This window comes from Cucumis sativus, chromosome 7, assembly GCF_000004075.3.
Source record: "Cucumis sativus cultivar 9930 chromosome 7, Cucumber_9930_V3, whole genome shotgun sequence".
In the NCBI taxonomy this organism is placed as follows: domain Eukaryota; kingdom Viridiplantae; phylum Streptophyta; class Magnoliopsida; order Cucurbitales; family Cucurbitaceae; genus Cucumis; species Cucumis sativus.
The window spans coordinates 14,092,056-14,112,117 of NC_026661.2; the positions used below are offsets into that span (position 1 = coordinate 14,092,056).

General features: G+C 32.1%; 1 long non-coding RNA gene across 3 annotated transcripts; it reads right to left on the minus strand.

The window, feature by feature from the left end:
• Positions 1 to 11,379: 11,379 nt before the first annotated feature.
• On the minus strand, positions 11,380 to 18,941 carry LOC105436142. 3 transcript variants are annotated; one of them, XR_004218468.1, is made up of 6 exons: positions 18,640 to 18,941; positions 17,262 to 17,327; positions 17,027 to 17,153; positions 12,675 to 12,781; positions 11,888 to 12,177; positions 11,380 to 11,801 (listed from the first exon to the last, which is right to left on the minus strand). It is a non-coding gene; the product is annotated as an uncharacterized LOC105436142 (long non-coding RNA). The 3 variants fall into 3 exon arrangements; XR_004218469.1 differs by lacking the exons at positions 11,380 to 11,801; positions 11,888 to 12,177 and adding exons at positions 12,290 to 12,579; positions 13,042 to 15,543; XR_970062.2 differs by lacking the exons at positions 11,380 to 11,801; positions 11,888 to 12,177 and adding an exon at positions 12,290 to 12,579.
• Between the last annotated feature and the right edge of the window lie 1,121 nt (positions 18,942 to 20,062).

Genomic DNA, 20,062 nt, shown 5'->3' on the forward strand with positions numbered 1-20,062 from the left:
TGTTTGGGTTTTATTTTTTTCGATGTGAATTGATAAACATGTGACATTTAAATAAAATCTAAATAAAAAATTTTGTTTTGTGAACCTCTATAATTTAGTTTAAAAATAAAATTGGGTAATCATTTTGTGGGTGTTGTAAGGTGCTAACAAGTTCTCTACACAACTGACTTCCGAACTTAAATCTCTGAATTTACGCAGACAATTTTTTTTCTTTTTTGGGTGACCAATCACACCCCAATATGGTTGGTGACGACTCCAAAACTATTTATTTATTAAAATTAAATAAACGATAGAGGTCGGCCGCTCCTCGTAGTGATCACGTCGCGACAAAGTGTATCAACAACCATACACAAGTATATCAAAAACACATCAAGTGTATCAACAACGTAGGAAATTATGTGTGAAAATGTTTATAATTCTTGAGGGTAAGTTTGTAATTTTGAATTTTTCAAATGACCCAAAAGTAGTGTGTGATGGACTTAATTACTAAAATTAATTTTTCTATATTTGCTAGAGTCCCTTTAATTAATATATAATTAATAATTATCCATCTAATTTAACACGACATTATAGTTCGCTTCTATTCCATTAAATAATTATTTAGTTTTTAGTTCTGATTGGTAAATCAAATACGTTCTTTTAAGTTTTTAGATATTAATTATTATGCATATCCAAACACAAATATTAATTATAAGATATTTAAAATCCAAACATTCAAATTCCTAACCTTTAATATCTATACCTATAAAATAATATTTGCGATCCAAATGTACTATTTTAACCATACTGTAATATCTAAAGAAAATTATATAAAACAAAATTTATAGTATAACAATTAACAATTAATTTTGTTATACTTTTGAAAAGATTGCAATATTTATTATATAATTGAATATACTAATAATGAATATGTATGGTCATTCTTGTCAACTCAACTGTTTAAAAGGTAATTTTGTTTTTACACGCATTCAATCTTTCACTCCAACCAAAATCTACAATTGCATTGATTCCCAATTCCTTCTTCCCCTTTATTTTATTTTATTCTTTTATTTTATTCCTTTTTTTATATTATTTCCATTAGCTTTAAATCTTATTTTAAATGTTGAAAAATATAACCATCTTCTCCTAAATACATTTACTTAATCCAAATTAATTAATATTAACATTCATCTTAAATATTAATCTGAAGTTAGCTCTTACAAAAACTTGTTAATGGTATAAATATTTAACTATAAATTATTTTAAGGTGTATTGTAAGATGTCAAAGATTAAAGGTTAGACATTTAGAAGTATTCGAACTATAAGTTATAGAAAATTCAAATTATAAGCACCAAAATCATGTTAATTTTTGTTAAGAAGGTCATAGGCAAATGAAAAATGTAATATAAATCTAATTTAGTCCTTGAATGTGAAAAGTGAATGGTGGTATAAGGAACAAAGTTAAAATGCCTTTTTAATATTCCCACAACAACAATAATAATAAAATATGAAAAACAAATAAAAAGCAAAAAATGGAACAATTGGTATATATCTCTTTCAATGGTTTCTCAAGGACAATAGTCAGTACTGAAACATGTTTTCTTAATTTCTCTGTCTGACAATACAAAGATTTCACGTAAATTCATGTTAGTGTTATCATTGAGAAAACCCATTTCATTAGCTTACATATCATAAAAAATTAAGAGAAAGAGAGATTGATTGACATTTCATATAATCAATTGTAATGTAACCATCTATAGCCAAAAAAAAAAACTATTATCCACAAAAAACATCTAAAATTCCATCCTTCCCTTCTTCATTTCTACATGAGGGATTCTCAATATCTGCTTTTTCCATAAAAAAAGAAAAAGCCAAAAAAAACACATATTAAAAAAAAAGATAGAGAGAACTAACAAAAAATTTGATGGAGGATCGGAGGAGGTCGAAAAATCATGGATGATATTGGGAAGTGATAATGCCATTATGTTTCATTGAAGGACCAGAAGGAGGAACTGGGAAAGCTTTAGGAAGGAAGGCATTGACAAATGCTGGAGAATTATTATCATTATTGACATTAATGCTTCTAATGTTGAGTTGCTTGAGTCTTGAGCCATGGCTGAAACCCACATACAAAATGAGCATTAAAACCAGAACAAACCACATTACAACTATAACTTCACTTCCTTTTCCCATTGAAATTAAACCAAAGGAGAGAGCCGGGGAATATGAGGTTTTTAGTGATTTTGCCTTTTTGTTGGCTAAAAAATGGAGAGGAATTAAAGAGAGATAAGAAGAAAGATGGGGTTGTTTTATGGGGAAGATATAGATAGTGGGGGCCGAGAGGGGTTTATTAAAACAAAGAATTTTGAGGGGATGGGGATGGGGTTGAGACATAAATTTAATTATATAAAGAAAAAGGGGGCAAGAACAAAAAATGAAAGATGTGAAGGTAGTGATTTGAAAGGTTATAAAATTAGGGAAAAGCTTTTTCTTTTTCTTTTTAATGCTCTCTTTTCCTCATCTTAGGAGTACATTATCAAGATTTTATTTGTGTTGAATAAAATTCAGTGAAATTTTATTTACATAACATGGATTCACATATCTTTTAACAATCAATAACAAAGGGAACTTAGTATTGTAATAATCTTTTCTTTTTTTTTTGTGCGAAACCATCTCTTAAAGTAAATTTAGTAATCTACCAAGATTCATGGGTGTATTGTGTATGGGTCTTAAGCAACAACGTTAATGACCGACTGAGAAGAGAACTCTTCAACAGTGATGCTTCTTTCCAAGTAACTATGATACGCACTACTCTCCTTTCTCCTCAACCTTTTAAAACTGTACACATCTTTTTTTTTTTTTCATGTTTCCCTTTTCTTTTTGTTTTCTGTGTTTTTTTAAATATTCTTTTTTGAAGAAAAAAATAGTTAGAAAAAAAAAAGGTATATGGAGTGTAGTCTACGTAGCAGGTTTTGACCAGCTAATTTTATGGCAAATTAAATCTCCCCAGATCCATCTGATCTCCATGGAAGATGTAACAACCCATGCTCTTAGTCTACTCTGTGTTTCCATTCTACTTCATCATAATTATACGTACGAGTAAGAATTTTTTCCCAGTTTCTCATGATTTTTTAAAAGATGTTATAGATTTGAATTCTTTACTTTAGATTTGATGCAATATTCTCTCAAAAAATATTATACCCAAAAGTTAGCACACACCTTTATACTATCTCATCAAATTAACTACTAAATTTACAACGACACTTTTTAAAACTACAAAGCAGATGTGAAACTATTTAAGAGATTAATTCCCACTTTAATTTTTGGATTTTGCAAATATAACATTGAGATCAAACGTATTTGCAGGTTTGTTGTTAACTTGATTTGGAGGATGAATTCTTGACTATGTTAAGTAATTCTAGCTTGGATTTAGGAGTTTTCCCTTTCTTAGTTTAACTTGTGAGATTTGATCTTCATCAAAATTGATCTATGCTCTTGCTTTTTAATTTTCATCTTTATTATATTGAATTGATTATTGATCATATTATCTTTGGATTGTTGGACAAACTATTAGCTAGATTGTATGATTTGTGGTTATTGATTTAAACTTCTTTTAAGTGATCTCAAAATCACTAAGTACACAAAGGTTAATTAATTAACTTGTGAATTGTGAGTAGACCACCAATGAGCATTGTTTAATCAACCTAAAGTAAAGTCACATTGGATTTCTAATTAGGTATAACCAGTTAGACATTTATCGTAGTGTATTCTCTAAAAACTTTAATGAAATTAAGTTCAAGTGATTTATCTATTCATGTAAGCTAATTAGTTAATTAGGATGATTGGTTAGCACTACTAATCTATTTGGCGACAGTTAAGCAAGTAGGACGAATATTCTAATAATCTAATGAGTTCGACGATCAAGTAATCTAGTAGGGAGAAACTTCGTAATAAACCCGAGCTAGGCCTTTCTAATCATAATTTTTCCAACTTTATTCTTCAATTCAATTGCCTACAATTTTTCACTTTTTTTGAAATTTTAAATTACAAAGCAACACGCGAAACCAAACCCTCCTCCCTTCGTTACTGATATAGGCTTTTACTGTCGGTCGTAAATAGCCAATCAAATGAAATTTATACTATACACTATAAGAAAAATAGTCTACGACGATAGTTATTTATTGTCGTGAACAAAATCTGTGACAGTTATTTTCAGTCATAGAAGCGGGAGTCATAGAAAGTCCTTCCATGTCAGTTTCTAAAAACTGTCGCAATAACTTATTTCATGACATAAAATAAATGTCGTTAATTAGCATTCTACGACATCAAATAACTGTCATATTTTATTTTATGACAATAAATAACTATCATCATTTGTGTATTAACGACAGTTAAATTAATGTCGCGAATTTGTTTATTATGATATTTTTTAAATGTCACGGATATGTCAATCGTGACAGTTCTTTTTTTAAAACATGTCATTGTTCTGTTATTGACGACATTTATTTCCTGTCCAATTTAAGGTATTCATGACAGTCTGTTTAAAAATTAAATGTCATTGTTCCATTATTGACGACATTTTTTTCCAGTCAAATATTGTGCAATCATAACAGTTTTCGATAAAGTTAAATGTCATTGTTTTGCTATTGACGACATTTTTTTGCTGTCAAATATATGACAATCGTGATAGTTCTTTTTTAAAAAAAATTGTCATTTTTTATTTATTGACGACATTTTTTTCTTGTCACAGATAGAGCAATCATGACAATTAATTTTGTAAAAAAACTGTCATTGTTTTCATATTGACAACAATTAATGACTGTCACAAATTCATATATTACGACATTTATTTCCTGTTGCAACTTACTCAATTACTACATTTTTTTCATGTTCTCCTTCTCGCTCTGTCATTACACGAACCATTTGAATGACAATAATGTAGCCGACAATGACAATTTTGAATTTATAATATTGAAAGCCATATAGAAAAAATAGCCGACACTTTAATATATGTACGCTATAATACAATTTATAATATTCGTACATTTCCAATCAAGTTCCAACAATTTACAAGTACGGAATCCCAACCCTTAATCAAAAAATATTTTAAATAACATCAGAATACATATAACAAGATTTTCTGCAGAAGCATAAACAACCAACCAAGAATGTTCGTCTCTGAAAATGTTCTTTGAAAGTAAACTCATGAAGTTGTCGACTCCAGTTGAACCTACAAAGACAACATGAATATAAGCATCCATCACAGGACAAGAGAGTACAACTCCTATAGAAAATTTCAACATTGAGCATTACCTATCACTACATGCGTCGATAAGAGAAACAACTATGTAGTAGAGCACAAATGTAGGATAACAGCGTCACCTTAACATCCACTTGGTCTACAATATTGGAATTTTTTACAAATTATAACTCTTGTATCATTACTCTTTAGAAAATTTAGCTGGATATAAATAAGTAATCTACAAGGAAATTATTGAACAAGTAATCATAAGTAATAATAGAGATGAATGAAACTTAAGAATCCATTAGTAGTTCACTATCAATAAGGTTAGAAGAAACGTTATCCAAAAAGAACCAAAAAGTTTTCATCTTAAGGAGTCAAACACTTTCAAATTTACAAATATCAGAAAGAAGACAGTTTTCATGTGCAGTCCACTTCAGTTAACGAAGCCAAGAAATATTAAGGTACTAGGAAAATGGAACTAGAACAACTTGTATCATTTATGGCTTGACATAAATTAAAGGTCTCCTAGTTTCTTATCCAAAAAAAAGCTTTAACAATGAGTACAGACATAAAACCCATGACAATTTACACAAGTAGCAATTTAGCAATAGCAATAAGTACATACATTACACCCATGGAAATTTACACAAGTAGCAATTTAGCAATAGCCAACCTGTACAAGCATACTATCCATGATAAAAAAAAATGGTATCTATTACTCTTAATCCTCTAATATGAACGACATTAACTAAGAAGGGGCCATTGAAGTTAGATGAAATAGAAATCTAACCAATAACCTTAAAATTACAAGCCATCAGTTTAGTCTTTTATGACACACAACAATTCTACTACCTCATACTAGCAGCAAAAACTACTTGCTATATTAATTTCTAAAGAGTAATGATACAAAAGTTGTTTGTGAAGAAACATGAGTTTAGTTTGCTATATTAGTTTCCAAATAGGATTTTTGCACTCTAAAGCCATCTTGACCAGATAACAATAATTTTCAATCATGGAGATTTCTAAAATTCATGTTTTAGTTAGGATCTTGGGAGGTTGATCTTGTCTTTAGCTTGTTACATTATAGAAAAAAAAATTCCCAAAAGTTATACCAAATGAATGACACAATATCTGCACAAAATAAAGTTCCAATGAATAAAGAGCCAAACTAAAAGGAAAAAGGAAGTTGTATCAATAACAAACCTCAATCTGTCGCAATAATCATGCTAGAAAGTGTAAGAGAGGGAAAATAATTGTAGCAGCCTAGCAAGTATATTGTTGGTATTTAAGTGGTGGAAACACATAAACCACCATTTCAAACTAGTGAGTCATGACAACTGGTCAGTGTGAAACCAGTAAGCCTAATACTCGAATAGTTGACAAAGGGGTTGAAAATCAATTAAAATTTTCCCAAAAGTTGTACCAAATGAAGAATTTTCTAAGTGGAAGCAATTTATTTAAAACACACACACAAGAGGAGAGACGAAGCATCAATCGATCGTTTTCAAGTATTTATCTTGTTTCGTAAAGCAACAATTCAATAGTTTATTTTAGCATATATAACCACTAAAATTGAATAATGAAAAATCATCAAAGAGTGAAAATGGAAAGCCAATATCACAAATATATCCTTATTCCTAGTCCTTACAACAAAAAAGCTAAGACAATAGACCTAAGACAATTCTTAGTCCTTAAAGTTCAACAACTTGTATTAGAAAATCATCGCAAATAAAGATGAACTATGAATAATCATGCACCAATTCTCTCAAATTATTAAAACAAAGAGTAAGATTACAGCAAGTACTCAGGTTCATGAACAAGAAAAAAAAGCCTGAAATGCAGTCAGCCAAATTGCACCCCAATTAGAGTTTTGCGCAACTACGATAATCAAGGAATAGTTTTTCCTAACAAGCAATAAATGAGAGTATATATCAGTTTGTGGCATGCAGATGATTGGGCAACTGAAGGGGTTCGTGTCAAAACATATTTGTATCAACATACCATTCATTGCTGGCTTGCGGCAATTTAGGCCTAGAGCTTGTTACTGGAATGAAGGGCCCAACATTATCCCATGTGTCACGTGACAAAGTATACCCTTGTAAGATTCTCCATTTGTTCAATACAAATTAAAAGGAATAGAAGAAAAAGTTGTATAGTACCTCATTATCTGTTCCATGACCAAGTTGTCCATATTTTGGAAGACCGCAATACTGAAAAAACCAAACATGCAATAACCATTGCTACAGGGAGTGAAGAAGGATGAAACAATGCTTTATACCACTTTTTTGTCTATGCCTAACTAGCACTACTCAATATATGACACTATTTTGTGAGTTGATTCAAACTAAGATCCAAACTAGGGCCCATCCATTCCAGAACAAAAATTAAAGATATAAACTTCTAAAACACTAATAAAGTAAGTATAAACCAAACAAAATGTTAAAAAGTGTGAACCTTCACAAGCCTAGCTCACTTATATTTCCAGTTCTTTTTTCATACACAGCACCAACCCAATCTCAATTATAATAAAAACACCAATTACACAGATAAGCAAAATGCTAAAACCTACATCTCCAATCCTCAATCCATATATTAAATAGTTAAAGCTAGTGAACCAAGTAGAATTAGCAATTAACAATTTGTCACATATACGAACATGAACAAACCACATAATATTGACAAAATAAAACCTCAAGGACGCAAGCAAAGAATTACCTTCGACAGTTATTTGATTGCAATAAGATCCATGTCCCAATGCAGTAGGGCCCCAAACAAAAAAATTTCATGAGCCAGTCACATATATATCAGACTCTTCCTAAGAAACAAATAAACACACACACACATTCATATCCATTTACTTATAAGCAAGTCACATATATATAGATGCGATACAATAACCATTAACTTACCCCTTTCATGCTTCAGTTTGTTAAAAACAATGTGCTTAAACATTTACTTATGTGTCGTTTGGGTTGAACAAAATTATATAACCAAAAAATCCCCATAAAATACTTCAAAAAAGTTTTTTTCCTAATCTGACGCTAAGCATGATGTACGTGCTTAGAAAGGAACTCCGCCAATTTCGATCTAACTTCATCGATTTCATCTTACGAGTATGTAGGAGGTAAACTTTTCATCTGTAGACAATAAAGTGGTTAAGAATTATTATCATTCCAAACAATGACATAACGTATGTTTTAAAATTCTAATACTTACGACATCTACAATCGAAGTACTCCTCGCAAAAATTATGTCACGCATGAATCACATAACATAGTACCTGCATTCTACCACCCCATTTTGTTTGGGACACTGTGGATGCACAATAAAAAACATATGTGTGAAACATTTAAATTAATAACTTATTTACGACTATCCTATTGGTCAAAGTCACATACATTCACAACCTTCCAATTTGGTTTTTTCTTCTTAGACATATTGAATGACCTACCACATAATATAAGATTGTTACATAATTAAAATAGTTGCACTCATAATAAAGACAGTAACAATAATAGTATGACCTACATTTGAAGCACTTCAGTCATGTCTCCGTCAATCCAATTCTTCAACGAGTCAATCCAAAATACAGCACCCTTTGTAATATTTACAACGACCAAAGTCCAATGATTACTAAGAACATGTTTCCACCATTATGAATTCATATTTGACTAGTACTGCATTGAAATCGTGAATGTCAATGAAAATGTCATTATCATGCACTTACCCAGAGTTGTAAGGGAACAATACTAGCTGGTCATACTCGGCTCCGAGCAGTCGAGCATTCAACAACTACGCACGCGATTGTTTGTAACTTGAGAAACTTATAGATCTGGCATCCATGAACTTGTACAAGCTTAAACTTCATCATTCTACCATAATTGTGTGAAGGTACCTACATAATTTCAATGGACTTACAATTAAAAGGAGATCGTATATCATGTAAACATCAAATACGTATATATATTAAAAGGAAATCTTACATCATGTAAGCATCTAGGCATGATGTGCATATTGGCTACATTGATGAGAAATCCCTCAGTGACTCAATCATAATGCAACATTTTCTTCTGACACCGAATACCTCAAAAGGCGTATTTAGTTGAATCGATGACCCCCTACGTTCAACGAGTCTTACCAAACACTAGAGTGCCACTGGAGCACGTAGATATGCTGCACTAGAGAATGTGGGCGGATCCGTACTGAAGCTCACAATATCCTTCTATCACAAAGAGTTCAACTACTGTTAGTATAATTTGATGCATGAAAATTTCAATGCAATAAGATAGTCAATTACCTTGTAATTCCTAGTAAGAAAAAGTTGTCGTGGCCACATTAAATGTGAACCGACTTTCTGCATTATTTTGGGACTCCTTCCTTTGTCGGTATCAGAATAGCACATTGGCCATCAATGACAACATCCATCGACACCTTAATGTTCTCACTGTCACCTTTAGCATCAAATATTGTCTCGTGTGCAATGATAGTATCTTTTGTTTCAAACGCAAGCATACACGGGGTTCCAACCTACGTGGAATTATATGTTAAATATGTGCACGTAAAGTTAGTAAATATGTTTTCATGGGACCCTCTAAAGGCTTACAAAATTAAACACATATATATAATATGGCCCCAATAAAAAAACCTATTTAATTCATCCCAATAAATATGTATGGAGATATGAGTTTTAGCATGGTTGGGGATGACCCTCTCTTGTTTAAATTCACTATATACACATATATATGGGGGAACTTTAATTAATTAAAATTCTATATGATCTTTGTGTGGATATTGTGGAGCAGTGTGCCTTAATTAGTAAAGTATATGTTCAACTAACCTTCAAGTCATTTGATCTCGTATCCCTCACATCATCTTCTTTCGTCACTTCTGTCACAACGTCTGCCGCTTTCTTTGGTATTGGATCAAAGACTACGTCTTCAGGCTCATCATCTGAATCCCCTTCGATTGATGATGTTCCTTTCGAACACATACTAGGTTGTTGTTATTCTTCATCTCCTTTCACACCCTCATCTTTTTTCATTCTTTGTAACTCCACTTCTAACCCCATAATTCTTTTGGCCATTTCATCACGTTCCTCTTACACTGTCTTCTCCTCGTTACTTTCTTTAGATTTTAATTCCATCAGGGTATGGAAATATTTTTTCTTAGTCACGTACTTCCCCACGTCTCGGAGTATGCCCAAACAATCTTTCCCTCCCAATGCTTGGATGAGAACATCGTTATCACCAGATAAACTATGTGCCTTCTGGTTGCCCAATAGATCGTCATAACATAGTACACAAAATGGAAATTATAAGTTGCAAAACCATGGTAACAAAAAAAAATTGGAAATTATAAGTTGCCAAATTTTGTCAACGTGTTAACTTATGATAGCATTGGCAACGTCCTTCGTCTCTTTATTTGGGAACTATGCCTTACGATTCAAGCGCACATGTTTCCATATTATCGATCGATCTATTTGATTGGACGAAGAAGACGCACGCTACATAAAGAATAGATGTTATATAAGTATAAATATATAACATATACTTACATTAAATACATAGCAAGCCTAGAAAGTGTACATATAATAGTAATAAACATTTAACTATAATCAATTTGCAATTCTTTAGATTAGAATACACCACACAACAGAACAACATAACAACTTCAGTGCATTGTATTAAGCATATGTGATTCCTTCCTTTCCTTCTGTGTTTTTCCTTACTTAAAAAATGGGGTCATAACTTCTATTTTGTAAGTCTGAGATTCTAATTAGGCAAACAAAATAGGAAGTGATTCCTTATGTTTAACCCTTTTCACGTAACAACAAAGGAAGTTATTGAAGTTAATCATGCTGAAGAAAAGATAAAACAACACCAACTTTAATTTCTGTTCAAATTTGAAATTTTAAATCATGAAAACAAAACATATATTTAAGGGCAGTGACAATGTCAAAGCACCTAAGACTTTACTATTCTCTTCTCTACTGTTTTAGACCACTGGACCACTTTCCTAAGATATCATGAAAACAAAGCACATATTTAATTAGTTGTAATTCCCTATAGTTTAATCACTAATTTCTATACCATTCTTAAATTCTTGAAGAGAAAAAATTAAGAAACAATTAAGATCACAAACAATGGGAAACAACATTTTTGTTAGATCACAAAATCGTTACTTATCAACTCCTCAACATTTTTGTTAGATCAAAAAATCACCCCCTTGCGAGATGTTCTATGGTTGTATTTGTATAGTTTCCTCTTCAGTTTACCTTCTTCACTTTTTTCCGTAGAAAAAATTGTATAACCTCATTTAAATTAACATATTTGGGTAACAAATTGTACATAAAAAATAGCAAAATATTCAGATTTTCCTTCAACTGTGAAGCCACAAATTCATCTCAATGGTCTTGATCGATGGCTGAATACTCCGCTGGTGGGTGTTTTAATTTCTCCACATCGTCCTTAAATGGCAGTACATACGTAGTTGTTAATCTTGACTTGAATCCACAAAAGCATACTCCCGCATTTTGAAGTATATTTTTCTTCGACTTAGGGTCAAGAATGAAGCCGGCCTACAATGTGAAAAACACATCAAAAGTATTAAATTTGTTGAACTTAGTGGTTTAATATATGTACACTCAATTAGAAGGATTTTTACCTCAATTAGTTCATAGATTTTCTCCTTCATCTCTTTTGGAATGACATGTCAAGTGGAGTACGTGATAGAAACGTGAAATCTTACGATCGTTCCAATAAAACTCTTCAACTTTGTTGCATTGAGTCTAATAGGTTGACCTAGTTCGTTGTACTAAATAACCATTATCCATCATTCACTACTAAAACGTGTTATTTCTTTCATTCCCATAGGGCCACATTTCTTTTTCTGGCCACTAGTTTTCCCTCTTTCAAGGGGTGTAGCAATCTGATCATCGTCTGAATAAACCATTCCTGCAAACATACATGTGATTTAAAACATAACCCAACAGACTATTAGTAATAATACTCATTTAATATTTCATAACACTTACATAACAATTAATTGTAAATATGAATTGTGAAATATCCAAAAAAGTGTTAGCATAACCGAAAAGTCTAATATTAGAATCGATACATGACTTTCATAATTAAACGTTAATAAACACTTGGTTCTAAAAGAAAATAGGAAATGATTCATGCACACTTAATTACGCAAAGTTCATACTAAATATGGTAACACACATAACACTTTCAAATTAAAATATCTACTACATAAAATTCTTCGAAATTTGAAAACAAAGAAACTGTTGAACATGAAAAGAAAACTTGATAACGGTAGATTCTGAAGTAGTCATATCTGAAAATGGAATTATCCTACAAAGAAGAAAAAACGATAATGATTAACTCTATATAATGAACATTGAATGACACACGCAAATAAAAAAGTGTACGCATCTTACTATACATACTTATCAAAGTCAATTGCTAACACATATGCCTTCACAGTCAGGTCCGACAGTGCAAGCCAACGTATGGTGTTCGAGAGAACTTTTCCTTCATGTAGTTCACTCATCACCTATTGAATAGAACAGTTAGTCGTTCTAAATATTGAACAATTAGATGAAACGAAAATAAATTTTGATTGTTTAAGTACATGATCCCTAAACCATACATCGAATGATCGATTATGTTCAACATGTAGCCATTGTTCATTTTTAGCACTTCTACGATGATTCATCTTTAATTGATTGAAATGTTGTCTACAAAATGTTTCATAGATTAAAATGGTCCCTTGAGGGTAAATTAATGGCAGTATATAATCATACAAATACTTACTCAACGTATGTTCTGTAACATATCTTCTCCAGTGTTCTGTAAGACATGAAGATATGCTTGCTTCAGTTGTTGGACATAGGGTCAAACGTATGTTCCTGCTGACAGTGGTCAATCACTTTGTATGTCTGCCCTTGAATTGAGTGACCCAAGTCCAATAGAGATCTAGTCCAGAAAGAAAATCTGAACAGAATTCAGTTGCCTCCTCACATATGCTTGCTTCTTTAATGCATCCTTCCGGTCGAGTTCTATTGCGAACATAACTTTTCAACATTTTCATGCACCGTTCAAATGGGTACATCCACCGCAAATATACAGGTCCACAAAGTTTTACTTCTCTAACGAAATGAACGATAAGGTTAACCATGATTGTAAAGAACAAGGGTGGGAAGGACTTCTCAAGATTGCATAAAGTCAGAACTATTTCTCCATGCAATGCATCAAGATCTGAGACAGATAAACTTTTTGGCGCAAATCGCTTTGAGAAAAAGCACAATCTTCTGATTGTGTACCTCACATTCTTCGGTAGGATTGAACGTCTTGCAATTGGAGGTAGTTGCAGCATTAAACATGACAGTTGTGCGACTTAAGGCCGATCAGTTTTAAGTCATCCAAAGAGACACGACTACTAATATTTGATGAATAACCTTATGAAACTTTAATTTTTGACAAAGTCTTACAAAACTGATACTTCTCTTCTCTTGATAGTGTATAACATGCCGCAGGGATGTAAGTTCTATTACCGGTAAACGTTGGTGGCAATTTTGGTCTAATTTTTATTTCGACTAAGTCAAGTCTAGTATTCATTTCATCCTTACTTTTTTCTGGTATATCAAGCAAGGTGCCCACTACGTTCATGCATACATTTTTTCAATATGCAGTACGTCTAAACAAGTGTTGAACATGCAAGTGTTTCGAATATGGTAGTTGAAAAAATTCTGGTCTTCTTTTCCATTAGTCATTGCCACCTTCATTATGCACGATCCTTCCACACTTCTTCCCACATGAAAATATCATGTCTTTCAGCTTAAGGTACGTGATCTCCCCCGACAAGGGTTGTGGAGGAATTCCATGCTCTTGCCTCCCATTAATTTTTTTTTTGTAATATGTATGGATGATGTCTAGGCAAATACTCCTTGTGTCTCATGTATGAAATTTTTTTTCCTTGTTGCAATCTTATTGAACTAGTCTTCTCTCCACATATTGGACAAGCCTTATATCCTTTCACACTAAAACTGCATAGATTATCATATGCTGGAAAATCGTTGATGGTCCACAATAAGACAACCCGCAGTGTGAAGTATTCTTCCTTATATGCATCGAAACAATGAACTCCATATTTCCACAACATTTGTAGGTAATCAATTAAGGGTGCTAAGTACGTAGTGATATCGTATATCGATTGCTTTGGACTTGATATTAACATTGTCAACATCAAATATTTTCTTCTTATACACAGCCATGGTGGAAGGTAGTGATAATAGGCCAACAACTGTACGTCGTCGACATATCTCCAAATTGGTTAATTCCATCAGTAGACAAACCCAAAGGTACCATCAACCTCTCGGTTCTGACCCAAAGGTTGGCCACATGTGGTCAATCAACTTCCATGATGGAGTGTCAGCCAGGTGTCTCAAAGTACCATCAACCTTTCTATCTACCGCATGCCAACACAAGTTCTTAGCATTTTCGAATCGCTTAAACATTCTTATAAATATTGGAACTATTGGAAAGTACCACATATGTTTGGCAAGCACACCACATTTTTCCTTGTTTGAGTTATTAGCGATCTTCCACCTTGAAAAACCACACTTAGGGCACTTGGTCATGTTTTCATATTCTTTTCTGTACAAACAACAATCATTAGGACATGCATCAATTTTTTGGTAACTTAGTCCTAAGGCACCTAGTGTTTTCTTCACTTCGTATAAGGAAGATGGAACTTCGTTGTTATCAAGTAATAGATCACTTATTATGGACAGTAATTCAGAGAAGCTAGTGTTACTCCAACCATACCTAACCTTCAGGTTATACAATCTCACGAGGGCTGACAACTTTGTGAATTTCTTACATCCGGGGTATAAGGGTTTCTTCGCCTCATCAAACATAGTGTCAAAGGTATTGGATGCATTAGAAGATTGTTCTTGAACGAATTGAATCATATTAACTGTATTAAATAAATCGACGTTTTCATCAGTTTAACCACTGTATTTTCCATCGTGTTGGTAACGTTATCTGTGTTAATTCTTCACCATGCTAGAACCATATCTTGTAACTTTTATCAATTTCATTGGCATTCAAATGATACTGAACTGTTGAGACATCCTTAAGTAAACGATTGCCGCAATTCAAACATGAACATCTAATTGAATTAGAACATTTGGCATGACTCAACCTAAATTTAATGAACCTTTCGACTCATAAATCATATTCTCTTGACATCCTATTTTGGGTCATCCATGACTTGTCCATTGTGTAGATGTCTAAGTTGGCCTCAAAATAAACCTGATTAAACATTAAGAGATTATGGGCAACAACTTTTAAAACTCAAACTTTCAAAACAGTAGATAATCCTCAAAATACTCAATAATTTATTTGATACCATTCAGAAAATTTTCATCCAATTAATTAAATCGAAGATAAAAATAGTACTATATAGATAGTTGTATTTGAAACGATTGCAGTAGGAAAAAGCATCACACACAAACACACACACAAAAGTATATTTTCCAAAATAGCTAATCAACATCAAAATTATATATACTAAAGAAAATATCGTAAGTATATACCAAGAAAATATCGTAATCAACATCAAACTTAGTCCTAATAGCTGGTTTTCAGCTTAGTTTTAAAAGTATACTAAAGAATACTTCATAACTCCAATGATCCCTTAAATTTCAAAACCAAATACTAGAGCGGTATTGTTCAACTTTTGAATCCACCCATAATTCCTCACATCTATATATCAGAGTTCATCAAGTTGAGAAAAATTGTTTAGTTCCCCAACTTGCCACCTTCCCAATCAACAACAAATCATTATTTCTTAATGCAACATTACTACCATAGAGAAAACAATTTAACAAACTTTATCGACAACATTGTATTCATTTCTTCGAAGTTAAATCAAATCATTATAGTATAAGAGAGAGAAAATTATGAAAATACATTGAGGAAATAGATAATTTTTCAAAAAACTTAAGTTTCATTCTTTTTTTCAACTTGAGCTTTTATGGTCAACACATTTAATGCATATTCCCTCTTTCCTTCTCAAATTCACCTATCCATTCATCACTTACCAAATATATAAACATATACTGCCAATATTTTCCTTCAAATGTGAATAAAATTAATAAATGCTAAATAACAAAATATACCCCTAGTCCTACACTTCATCTCTACTTAAAAAAAATAGTGATATTCTTGTAGATATACAATTACCTTTTTACCAATGTTTCAAGAAGAAAAGCAAAATTAAGATATGAAATGAAATAGTATGGAGAAATGATGGAATGGGAAATTCACCAACAACTCATTCATAATATTATCTAAAATTAATGTCTATTAGCTAGAATCATATGCATTCATCTTTACTCCATACATGAATATGCTCACAAAATTTCCCATATTTCGAGTGGCTATGCTAAAAAGAAATAGTTGCAAATAATTTTTAGCAATTTAATATTACTAAAAAGAAAGAAAAATCATCTAAATATTTTTTCTCCTATCTAAAATGATTTACAAAATATACAGAAATTAAATGTAAATTTCATCCATTATCGTTCTAAACCCTAAACAAGACAAGAAAAAACTAAGAATTCATTCACCCATTCTCAAACAGTGATCTATTTCGACTACAAGTCTTATATATTGTTTGCCCAAAATTTAAAATTGCACACATTACAGACAGATTGACATGGAGTTGAGGGAAATATCACAGAGAAGAATTTAACAGAGAGATAGAGAAATAGAAAAGGAAGAGACGACTTACCAGTAGAGGAGGTCACAGATGCAAATTGAATGTTCAAGAGAATGCGACAGATTGGAGATTACGGCCACAGCCGGATTGAACAAAATAGGACTGATAAGTGGATGTGATGTAACAACAAGAATACCATCTGCAGAAAAAATTCAAAACAGTTAAATATTCAAGTAAAAAAAAGAAAAGAAAAAAACGAAGGAAGGTAAAATCAATTTTACATCACAATGATAAATGAGGAACAAACCTCTAATTTTCCAAATACTAACTTCTCATAAGCAGCAAGTTCGAACTTCACCTATGAAAAGGAATCCTAGACTCATGTTTTCAATGCATAAAATGGTAAGTCTAGAGTATAATGTTCAATAAAAGAAGAAGAAAAAAAAACAGAAGAGCCAAAAGTAGGCAAACAGAGAAGGAACAAGGTGCCATCAAATGAGATCTTCGTTATAAAGAGTATGAATCAGTTTAGCAAGAAAACAAAACAAAAATAATATAAATCACAACTATTTATTGTGGGAAACAAGAGATTTCAATTATTAGGATATGTAAATGCCATAAGGTCGAGATAAAACAAGCATATAACTTCCATCTAAAATTCCAAAAATATTTGATTGACACGTCTTGGGTGCTGAACTTTAGAAGCAACCTTGAAGATGAAATTTCTGAATAGGTCTCCATCCATCAACTTATCCCTATTCTCATTCTTCCTCACACGAAGGGAGGACATTTAGAGCTGGAATTTGGATAACAGTGGATTTTTTACAATCAAATCCTTAATATCACAAAACCTTTAAGTTGAGAATTTAGTGAAGCTTGAAGCTTTAAAGGTATTCTCTTCATTTATATGCTTAAACATCCCACTTTTAAGTTGGGAATTTACTGTATATATGTATATATATATATGTTAGGACTTAGGAGTTTCCATACATATTTGTGTGTCTAGAACAAAACAACTTTTCCCTAAAATCTCTCTCATTCTAGTTTCCATTTTTAATTAAATAATACTCTCTCTTTCTTATTCATACTTAAACCAAACCAAGATTTGATATCTTAAACTTCTTCTATTCTATTGGATTTAAAATGTTCTTTCAATTAAACAATACCCCTTTTCTAAAAATAAGTAATGAATATCCAACTGTAGGTGTACAGTATTTCCTATAAAAATCCAGTATGTTGTTTTATCTGCAAAGCTCACATAATATATTGCAACAACTTATTCCATTTCATTATATTCAAAATCAAATCTATCCTACAATAATATATAAACTTGGCATAATTAGTTTCTAATAACTTCCAATGATTTGAATGTTAACTCCACATAGCACTAGTACTACTACTATATATGTTGGTTATTGTAATAATATTTAATACATCCTCCATCCATGAACAAATGAAACTTGGGTGTGTGTGTGTATGGATTTGAAATAGAACAAAAGCTGGGGTCTAGGGATAAAGGGTAGATCAAGATTTGAAATAGAAATAGGATTGGTCAACCAGATTGGAAATTGGAGTCAGTCAAGGGGACTTTCCATAAATAAAATTAAATTTCAATGTACACTATCAACACAGAATCAAACCGTCACAAAGAGAGAGAGACAAAGAGAGAAAGAATAGAAGCTTACCGGTAGAGGAGGTGACGACGGGCACAAATGGCAGCACCGGAGACAACGGGCACGAACGACAACACTGGAGAAGACGAGAACGAATTGAAAAGGTTTGAAGATTGCAGAGGGATTGCAGGGGTTTCGTCGTTCGTTAATGGCAGCGCTAGAGTGAATAGATGAGCACGTCAGAGCGAATAGACGGCCACGTCGGAGTGAACAGATGGCCACGAGTAGTGGCAGATGGTGACGGGGTCGAAAGACGGTCAGATTGGAGATGGATACTTTGTGGGAGAATTGAGAAAAATAATAAGGGTTTACGATTTGGGGAAATATTTTCTAAATTTCTAATCTTTATTTACTATTTTTAATAAAAAATAAAAAATTATTTTATGTTTTTTCTATGATATCAAATAACTGTCGCAAAATGTATTATCCGAAAAGTTCCGTTTTTTCGCCCAAAACGCGAAATTTTACATTTTGTGTCAGTTTTTTTTCTCCCCCATTTTGTGACAACGGTCATAGTAGACAATTTTTCTTGTAGTGATACCAATCAATGTTACCTTTAATACTAAGTAGTACAGGTGGCAAGATTGGGTCGATCCATAGAGAAGCACGGAATATTAGTTTCTCAAAGCTAATTATTTAATTAAGTGATAAAAGATGGGGTTTGGTGTGGTTTGAGATTCATATGTGCATAAAAGTAAAGACGCTGAAGTAAATTATAGAAAAGCAATCAAATAATAACGTTCTAGCTTATAAGAATGAAATTTGTCCATTGTAATTATGATCATCAAATTATCAAATTATGATTTATAACTTCTTACTTGTGTCTAGCCCAATTGATTCACTAGAAGAAATCTGGCTTTTATTGTTGGGTTGAAAAATGAAAACGGAGCTTTAATGTCGCTTCTCAAATGACGGATGTTTATGTCGGTTTTAAATCGATATTAAAGAGGGAGCTTTAATGTCAGTTTAAAACTGACATTAAACATCCTCCTTTTGAAAAGCGATATTAAAGCTATGTTTAATTGTTTTTTTTGTACAAAGTTAAGTATTTATCTCTCTTATTTTACTATTTTCTCAAGCCACACGATTTTTCTCCTCTGTTTGTCAATTTCTTTCCTACATTCTCCATCTCTATCTCATTTTCTTTCCTTTCTTCTCTGAACAACTACCACCACCACTAGAAGAAGATCCTTCGTGTTCATCTTGTGCCTAGTCGCTGTCGAACCCACCATCGTGGTCCTAAATGTCACGGTGACGAATAATCCTAAATGTCAAATTAGCCAATTTAATTAGATGAAAAATAACATCCTAATCAATTTAACTAACCACATTACCCTTTAAAAAATTGCGCTAGATAAATTTCTAATAAGAAAAGCCTAATAAGAAACTTAATATGGTTTCCCCTAGAACAATAGAACAAAGGTTTTTGTTATAG